Raw genomic sequence first — 9,883 nt, 5'->3', positions numbered from 1 at the left:
GTGTCATGGTTATGTGCTTGTTTTATGTTTTGTGTTGTAATTATTGTGAATGTTAATATGTGTTTTGAATTATATGGTGTTAAGTAAATAAGTAAGTAAAAAGTATTTTTTAAAAAGCAGATTAGGTTCTTAGACTTCACATCTTTGTTTTCACCAACAGAAGATGGCCACCCACAGGATTTCCATGGCTTTTTGATTATTTGAACCCTGGTCTGAATCCTGGTCCACCATTCAATTAAATACACTACTCTGATTCTCAGATATCGAATATGGGCATAAGACTGAGCCCTAAGGGGTTTCACAGATCAAGGAGTTCAATAGGCATCCCCCATGACCATTTTTGAGGTTCACTCCTTCAGGAATGAACAGCCACACTATGAAACAATGCTTCCAAGTCTCATCCCAGCAGGGTGAGCTAGGTGGATACTATATTTGATTGTATCAAAACTACTGTGAGATCCAGGAGAACCAAAAGGGACAGACCCATCCTGGTCCAGTTTCCTGCAAAGATCTCCACCAAGGAGACCGAAAGTGTTTCTGTATCATAACCAGCCCTGAAACCAGACTGAATGGATCTAGATAATCTGTGGATCAAGACAATGATGGTATTACCATATTATCACAAGAAGGCCAGGGTACTTCTGAGAGTAATCCAAGATTAGCATGGCTAAAAGGAACTACAGTGAAATTTATGTGGTCTAAAACCCAGTGCAAATTTGTTTATACATTTCCCCTCTGCCAAGTCTTTGCTATAGTTGGTGCAGGGAAGACAATGTATAAAAGAAATTTTGAGTGTTGTTTCTCAAAGCAGAGAGTTGAGCATCTAGAATGCAGAAATCTACTGCGTTTGGGGAGGGTCACTGGGATCTTCTCCAAGCTTTCTTATGACTACTCTGGTAACCAAGGCAGATGTTGTTATCACAAAGCTATCATTTGACCCTTTATAATCCTGATATTATATTACAGAGTATTGAGGGGCATAATACAGTGCTAGCCTGTTCTTCAACATTAGGTTCCCCCTTCCACTCCCTGCCATCACACTTAGTTACAAAGTAATTTACAAACGAGGCAAGGTTTAAGTTTCATGGGTACATTCCCTCCAATTGGCTCCTGTGAAGTGTTCTGGCACTACTGGAGGATATACACACAGAGAGCAATAAATGAGACGGGTTCGGGGAGGGGGGTAATCAGCAAAAATGAAAGACTAGTGGAGCAGAATTTGCTCTGAAGCATTTGGAGTCAGCACTTGTCCCATCAGTTATCTTAAAAATAGAACCCATTCAACATTTAAGGCACTTCAGGCATGTTTTGATGACCCCACTACCTAGGATTCAAATGATGATACATGAGGAGGCCATGGTGAATGTATTTGTCATTGCTTCTTCTTTTATCGGCCACTGCTTTTCATTTGTAGCTGGAACAAACAACTGAAGATGATGTTCAGAATTTGAGCAAATGGTGTTTTCATGCAAAATGGAAGGCATGTGTCTGCACACACTCTAGGTAAGTTCTTACATTTGTTTTTGTTGTTCAATGTCCTCGAGTCAACTTCAACTCATGCTGACCCTGTGGATGAGATATCTCCAAGCCCTCCTATCCTCCAATGCTCTGCTTAGGTCCTTACATTAGAAACTTTAAACTCATGCTGTGCTTTAATTTTTCCCACACCATATGATCTCTTACAAACGTCCAAGCTTAGTTACTTTCATCTATATTGTATTAATTAGATGTGAGACCAGCATTTTATCCTTTAGGTACTGACACAGAAGTAAATTTTATTTATTTCAGCAGCACCTACTTAGAAATGAATGGACAGCATTATACGCAGCATGACTGACTCTCTCTCTATCTCTCTTTATCTCCCTTCATTCATTTATCTACCTATCACTACAGTGCTGCAAATTAGAGCTGTAGGCTTATAATCTTCCACTCACCTTCCTTTTGGTATTTTAGTCTTCCAACTATAATATTTATTGAGAAAATCCAAAAATATGTTTGCTTGTGTGGTTGTGTTTGCTTGTGTGGTTTCTGATATTAATACATTGATATCTTCTGATATTTATGATATGTTCTGAGCCAAGAAACCAAAAGAAGGAAATAGATTGGATAAAGTGCCTAACTCATAATTTTTTTCCTATGAATAATATTTAAGATCTTAAGCCTTGATGCTAGACTGTTGCAAATGTTTTCATATTAGGAAAACTTGACCTTTTGTGTGTTTCTGCTGAAACTGCTGTTAGATTTGGCTCTGCATTTAGATCATTTCTTCAGATTTGTTAATGTAATGTATCAACAGTGCTTTAGCTCACTGGGGATTTTGTGTATATATAAATCAGCAGTGGTCACTCATTAAGAAAAAAAAAAGCAATTAGGCCAGTCAGTTACTTTTCAGGGAAAGGAAGGTATGGAGTTAAACTCACCACCACACTTGTCCTGCAAAACAGATTATCAACATTGCTGTGATTTTCTGGTTTGGCTAAATCCTGCTTTCTGTAGCCATTTGTGCATATGGGCTGTGAGAAGCAGCAATCACTGGGACAAAAGTCCACCTCCTGAGCAGGTGTAACTATTGAGCAAGAAGGATAGTCGTCTGGTTTTCAGGCACTCACTGTCTGCAGCAGAAAACATAGACAAATACAGGTGTGAAGGTCAGACATTTGCTCCTTTGTGTGTATACATATATATGTATATGCATATGTATATATATCAGAGCTTGGATGTAATGTATTTAATATATATATTAAAAATAGTGTGGGGCAGCACCTGTAATGTGTTATGGAGGAATGTAACAAGAGGATAACAGTGTTCCTTTTCCAAAAGAAAAAGAAAAAAGGAACAACTGGTAATAATGTTATTTTTTCCACTCAAGTAATGCTTGCTAAATTTTCAAGGCTAAAAACTGCTTTGGAGTGCAATTTGGGGGGGATTTCTTTTTCAAATTTTAAGCTATGCTCTTACATTTTAAAGATGGATTTCTTTTCTAAAAAGGGAATTAAAAGGTAACAGAAAAGCAACATATAATGTAATAAATTAAAATGGGCCCTTGGCATTTGCTGAAGTTTGGTTCCAGGACTCCCCTTGGATACCAAAATCCATGGATCTTCAAGTCTAATTAAATACAAGGAATAGTAAAATTGTGTCCCTTATTTAAAATGGCAAAATCAATGTTTATCAGGGTTTTTGGATTTTTAAAATAATATTTTCAAGCCATGGATGCTTGAATCTGTGGATAAAGAATCTGTAAATACAGAGAGCCAATTGTATTTTAAAGGGGGAGAAGGATAAAATAGATTGGAGGGAGACATTTTAATAAGCTGCATAAGAAATAACTCTTTAAGAATAAAATTAAATGCACACACACATATGTACAGAACATATGTCATATACTAATGATATATTCTTTGAGCATAATGACAAAGGTAGAAAGATAATTTCCCAGCAATAACAAATTTAATAAAGATTTATATATCTGAATGCATGAATGTATAAAAATTGGATTACTTCAATAAGAATCTAGATTTAGAACAGCTGAAAAAAGGAAAAAATCAAAACCTGCAATTCTAGGTTAAGTAAAAGTTGGAATTTCAACCAAGTAAAGGTCAGCATATTTGCTTATAACAAGAACAAAATTTTATCTACTTCTAGCATTAGTATAACATGCCACTATTTCACATTGTATCATTGTACTCTATATAAATTAGGGATGGAAACAAATTCTCACTCAGTATCATATTACAGAAGAATGCTGGAAAGAAGAAAAAGTATAATAGAAAGAATGGTCTGTTATGGGTTTTGTTGTCTCGTGTGCCTTCAAGTTGTTTCCAACTTCTGGCAACCCTATCTCATACTATCATAGGATTTTCATGGCACAATTTATTCAGAAGGGGCCTTCTTATCAGGCTGAGAAAGTGTGACTTGACCAAGGTCAGCCATTGGTTTTCCATGGCCAAGTGGGGATTTCAACTCTACTCCCTTGGAGTCCCGGTCCAATGCTCACACCGCACTGGGATTTAGCGTATTTCATATTTTACAGTGTCTTTTCTAAGGAAACAAAATTAGTTTATGATCCTTCTGGAACTTCTTATGATAGACCTGAACGTAAACCTGTAAGATTGCTCATATGGTCTTAATTGCTGTATTAAGCAAGCATAGTACTATATAAAGAAAGCAAAACTCCTCACCCTCAATGCTCAATGCACAGTTTAGGCCTGACATTCTTCAAAGAATACAGTGCTGTCAGTCACAGATAATGAGAAAATGCCTAATTAAAGCTGCTGCTCCTTAGCACCAACAACATATCCTATCCTTGACTACCACTCTACAGAAGCCCAAACAAGAGGCTTGACCTTAAGGTAAGAGATCAGAAGGGCTCATGGCCTCAAGATGGAATGATTGTAGATCAGGGAAATATAAGAGGACAGCTAAGCACTTTATTTACAGACAAGAAATCAACAGGAGATTTGCAAGCAGTGAATGGATAGCTTCAGTGACCCAAATGGCATGGTTTGAGAGAATAAGATGCCAGCTAGAGACCACAGTTGATTTATTCGAGAACATTAGGATCCATTTATGGACTGTATTATGGATGACCCATGGTGGTGCTTAGAACAGTAAGACAAGAGAGATTGATGTTGTGCTTACAGGTGCATAATATAAAATGCTGTTTGGTTCCAAGGTTCCAAAAAGTAGATCGATGGCAATATTTATTTCCAGCTAATAGCCTACCCTCCAACTGTCCTGCTTTTTGCAAGGATAATTATTCTTATTAACCTTTTCAGCTGCTTTTAAAATGTCCCATTTTCTCTTTCCTCCCCCTGCTTTCCCGCTTTGTCCTCATCTTATTTCCATTACTGCAAACTGAGTTCAAAGTACAAAAGTAGTTTGTACTTAATAAATTCAGTGGGGAGAGAGGGCAGAAGGCAGTGGAATTTCACCCTTCCCAGTAGGCTCTGGAAAAATCAAACTGTTCATCCTCTCTTAGGAGTTTATAGCATGAAGGAGATTAGGAATTTGTACTGTGAATATCCTGGAAAAATAACATAATTACGTGAAACAATTTTACATGACATCACATAAAACCTGCCATTAAAGTAGTCACAAAGAAGCATTAATGCACATCTTTTTACTTTCGGGATTGCAATGACAATGCATTTCTGATATCACTTTACTTGCACAATTGCGTGTGATAATTATCCATGCAATTACTCACCATTCATTTGTGGGATGCTTTAAATGCGCTTTAATCTCTAATAACGAAATTAGCCCCAATGTGATAAAGCTGTTTGTTGTTCTTCCTCATTAATGATCATTTTGACCCCACTCTGATGTTGTTTGGTCACATATGTCCTGGTTTTCATATGCGAAATGCTGGAGGGTATTCAGTAGCACACCCTAAATTAATATATGAAAGATGAAAAGGAAAAATCTATAAATATATTCCTATTTCAGACAAAGTTAAGTATATCTAAATCCAATTCATTGTAATGGGGAGGAGCTAATCACAAGCCTAACTCTCTTCAACTTCAATCAATCAATCATGTATTTATTTATTTATTTACTTAAGGTCCTGCCTTTCTGTCAAATACCCAATCAGGGAGCCAATCATCTTTAGCAATGTCTAACTTTGCTTGGATTATGCTGTCATCAATTTTTATAAGACAAAGTCTCACAAAATGTTGAAATAGGAATACTTATTTATTTATGTGATCTATTTCTGTATTGCCTTTTGAAGTAAAACCTGGCCAAGCTGGTTCACAAAAAGTAAAGTGTGAGAACAATAAAATATAAACTCAGCTAAAACAATATAAAACATTTAATACAGCTGCAATAATGGATAAAATATTAGCGTGGTTAGCTTGCTTTAAACAATCCCCCTCCTACTTTTCTCTATTTTTTATTAGCCAGAGCCCAGTGTATAAATATGAGTTCATGTTCATGCTGAATGTATGTTAATTGGGCAAAAGGAAGAGATTTACTTATTCATCCATCCCACTGATTTTGTCATGTGCTCCAGAGTGAGATGTGCAAGCTGGCTATTCTTCAGTAATTGGTTTGCACAGCTGATTTTGAAAGGGTACAGCAGATAGGAACATGGATTAACCACCAATGAAAGATCAAGAATAAATAGAAATAGATGCCCTCCCCAAAAAGTTGTCATGCTAAGCAATATCCATCTTGCCCCCCTAAATCCACTGGAGTAAATTGTGTGTTGGTGCCATCCTCATTAGTGAACCCATAGAGTTACTTTCTAAATAAAGAGGCACTGGAACTCAAAGCTATATCCACTATCTTGGAAATGCTGCTTCTTTGTCTCTCATGTGATCTAGGCTCAGGTGGTTTCTAGGCTTGACTACCATAATGTGTCACATGTGGGGTTGCCCCTGGATATGTTTCAGAAATGTTAGCTGGACCCACTTCACACTACGCAGTTACAGCACTATAATTCCAGTTTAACTGACATGGCTATATCCTAAATGCTTGGGACCAGATGTGTTTTAAAATTTGGAATTTTTTTGGATTTTTGAATATTTGCATATACATGATGAGATATCTTGGAAATGGGACCCAAGTCTAAAGATGAAATTTGTTTATAGTTTTCTGTGGTTTATTTTTTTTGGGGGGGGGGGGCATGTGACCCCATTCTGGGAAAAATTTTCCCCCCCCCCCCCTCTCTCTCACACACACTTCCATGCCACCAGCCTCTGAAGATCCCAGCCACAGGAAAAATGTCAGGGATAAATTCTTCCAGAAGGCAGTCACATTGCCAAAAAAAACCAACAGCAGGAATGGGAGAGACCACTTGCAACTACAAACAGTAAAATTTAGTTTATGTATTGCTGGAAGCTATGCTAAAGAATGCAAAGATGGTGGGGAAAAGAACATTAAATGCCAGTGTCCTGGGATGCATCTACACAGGCCAAATAAAACGGTCTTACCACGTTTTCACAGTGAGCTGTCCAAACGACATATGGGACAACTGAATTCTTTAAAAGCTTTAACCCAGAGGGAGAAAAGTGGCAATTTATCCCAGTTTTGAGCAGAAAATCCAGATATTTGTGCATGTGTGTCGACTGAGCTCCATAGTGATGTCAGTATGAGGCTGGGGGAATAATTCAGAAATATGTACTTTTGCATGCAAGGGGAGAGGGGAGGGAAAAAAGGGCTGTATGGCCATGGGCCACACATACTGCAATTTATTACACCAGAGTGATTTAGTTTGAAAGAGTGAATTCAAAACTCTGTGGAAAATTCTCCCAAACTTGCTTCAGTGTATGTAGACAAACAGCCATGGTTGCTGTGGATCAGGCTGGCCTGAGGGTAAGGTAGATTTTCCTGGCAATATACCCATAGCCACCCAAACAATGAAGTGATGAGGGATCTGGATACTGCACATGAGGATGAGATATTCAGTGCAGGTTTACATAAAGCACAGCCTCACAGGGCATAAAAAACACAGTTAAGAAAGATCCCAATTCAGCCACAACTGTAACAATGCTACTACTGCAAAGGCCTGTAAGACTGTGTTCCAATTGTGGAACCACTTGCAGTGTCCCACCAGTTAATCTATTGCAAGATAGAATCAGAATGAAAACAATTTTCCAAGTGTTGATAATGTATGACATAACAATTGTGAGACCACTGGCAAAGTGTCAGCTCCCTATAAGAAAGCAATGCAACAAAAACAATACTGGCTGGAATTTATTGTCATTGACAGAGAGGATGTTCATTAGGTTCTGGTCAACTCTGGAACACAGGCCATAGATTTCATGACAGTGCAATACCACAACACCTTCCATGTTACCAAAGCACAACGACAGTCACTGATTCCCCTGTCTAACACTTATCAAAAAATGGACACATATTCTGGGGTGCTGAGTACTTTGAAGACAAAATAAAGTTAGAGATAGATCCACAGGTGCAACAATTATTGCTACCAAAATTCAGAGTGCCACTAGTCCGGCTGGAACCAGTGAAGACATAACTGGCAAACCTGTAGCAAAAAGACACTATGGTACCAGCTGGAATAAGTACTGACTGTATCACCAGCCTAGTGGTTATAAGGAAAGCATCAGAAAATTGAGAATCTGCTTAGATCTTCAACCACAAAATAGGGCACTGAAAAGAAGCCACTGCCCACTGCCAACAATTTAGGGTGTCTTACCAACTTGTATTGGGCAAAGGTGTTTGCAGTTTGTGCTGCTGCTGATGGATTTGGCTATACTGTATGCAAGAGCCATCCAGCTACCTGATTCCCTTTAGCACATTGTTTGGTACATTCCCTGACTTTCTTAATTAATTGTTCTGAATCTTTCCTATTTTCTGCTAGTAAAACAGTGCCATCTGCATATCTTAAATTAAATGTTCCTTCCTTCAGTTATCATGTCTCCTTCCTTTGAGTTTAATCCCATTTTATGTGTGATATGTTCAGTGTACAAGTGAAACAGGGTGATAAAATACACCCTTGCCTGAGCCCCTTACCAACAGGAAATAATTCCATTCCTGTATTCTGTCCTAACAGATTCTGTTAGGTTGATTCTGTCCTAACAGTTTGATTCTCTGCTAATAGTAACCACTTGTCCTGATGCATCAGGACAATCAAATGTTGTGGCATACCGATCTTTAAGTGCAATCCAGAGTTTTTCATGATCTACATAATCAAATACTTTGCTATAATCGATAAAACACAGTGATTTTCTCCTGGAATTCATTAGTGTGCTCCATTTTCCAATGTATGTTTGCAATATAATCCCTACCGCCTCTTCCTTTCCTGAACCCAGCTTGGACATCTGGCATTTCTCACTCAATATATGATAAAAGTCTTTATTATAGGATTTCGAGGATCTTTGTTTACATGGAAAATTAATGCAATGGTCCAGTGGTTACTGCAATCCCTTGGCTTCTATATTGGCCATTAGGTGATGTCCATGTATACAATCATCTCTTTGGTTGCTTGAAGAATGTATTTGTGATGAACAAACTGCTGGCCTCAGAAATCTGAAAAAACTATTGGCCTCAGTTGCTCTCTTGCTTCATTTCTTGACCTAGGCCAAATTTTTCTACAATCTATGATTCTGCTCTGAATCATAGAATCATAGAGTTGGAAGAGACCGCAAGGGCCATCCAGTCCAACCTCCTGCCATGCAGGAAATCCAGATCAAGGCATCCCCGAAAGATGGCCATCCAGCCTCCATTTGAAGACCTCCAAGGAGGGAGACTCCACTACACTCCTAGGAAGTGTGTTCCACTGTCGAACAGCCCTTACTGTCAGGAAATTCCTCCTAATGTTGAGGTGGAATCTCTTTTCCTGCAGCTTGCATCCATTGCTCCAGGTCCTAGTCTCTGGAGCAGCAGAAAACAAGCTTGCTCCCTCCTCAACATTACATCCCTTCAAGTATTTAAATAGGGCTATCATATCACCTCTTAACCTTCTCTTCTCCAGGCTAAACATCCCCAGCTCCCTGAGTCGTTCCTCATAGGGCAAGGTTTCCAGACCCTTCACCATTTTAGTCGCCCCCCTTTGGACACGCTCCAGTTTCTCAATGTCCTTTTTGAATTGTGGCGCCCAGAACTGGACACAATATTCCAGGTGGGGCCTGACCAGAGCAGAACACCTGGGGGGAAGGCAAGGAGGAGGCTCGCCAGGTGAGAGCGGCGAGCATAAAGCCAGACAACCGGACCTTCCTGCCACGCCCCCTCCGCCTCCTCACTGGACCACCGTCGCTGCCGGGGCCGCGTTCTGCCGGGCGGCCTCCTCCCGGGGTGTCAGAGGTGTGCATCTGCGCACCGCCCCAGGAGTGCCGCCCACGGACTGCATAGGGGACCGCTGCGGAACTCTTACAGCTGCTTTGGCGTTTGGCGGCAGTTGGTGAGAGGGCCCTTTAAG

The 9,883-nt window shown here is 39.4% G+C and overlaps 1 protein-coding gene across 2 annotated transcripts in view; it reads left to right on the top strand.

Annotated features, from left to right (window-relative positions):
- Window positions 1-1,346: 1,346 nt before the first annotated feature.
- LMOD3 (leiomodin 3) overlaps window positions 1,347-9,883 on the top strand; it is a 46,576-nt gene continuing 38,039 nt past the window's right edge. Inside the window, exon 1 of one of the 2 annotated variants that reach the window (XM_042452343.1) lies at window positions 1,347-1,503. The gene's annotated coding sequence lies outside the window, so the exon portion shown is untranslated. The remainder of the gene's footprint in view (window positions 1,504-9,883) is intronic. The other variant, XM_042452342.1, reaches the window with a different exon arrangement.

Source organism: Sceloporus undulatus, chromosome 2, assembly GCF_019175285.1.
Source record: "Sceloporus undulatus isolate JIND9_A2432 ecotype Alabama chromosome 2, SceUnd_v1.1, whole genome shotgun sequence".
In the NCBI taxonomy this organism is placed as follows: domain Eukaryota; kingdom Metazoa; phylum Chordata; class Lepidosauria; order Squamata; family Phrynosomatidae; genus Sceloporus; species Sceloporus undulatus.
The sequence above is the reverse complement of the archived record's forward strand: the minus strand, read 5'-3'. Positions and strand labels throughout refer to the sequence as shown.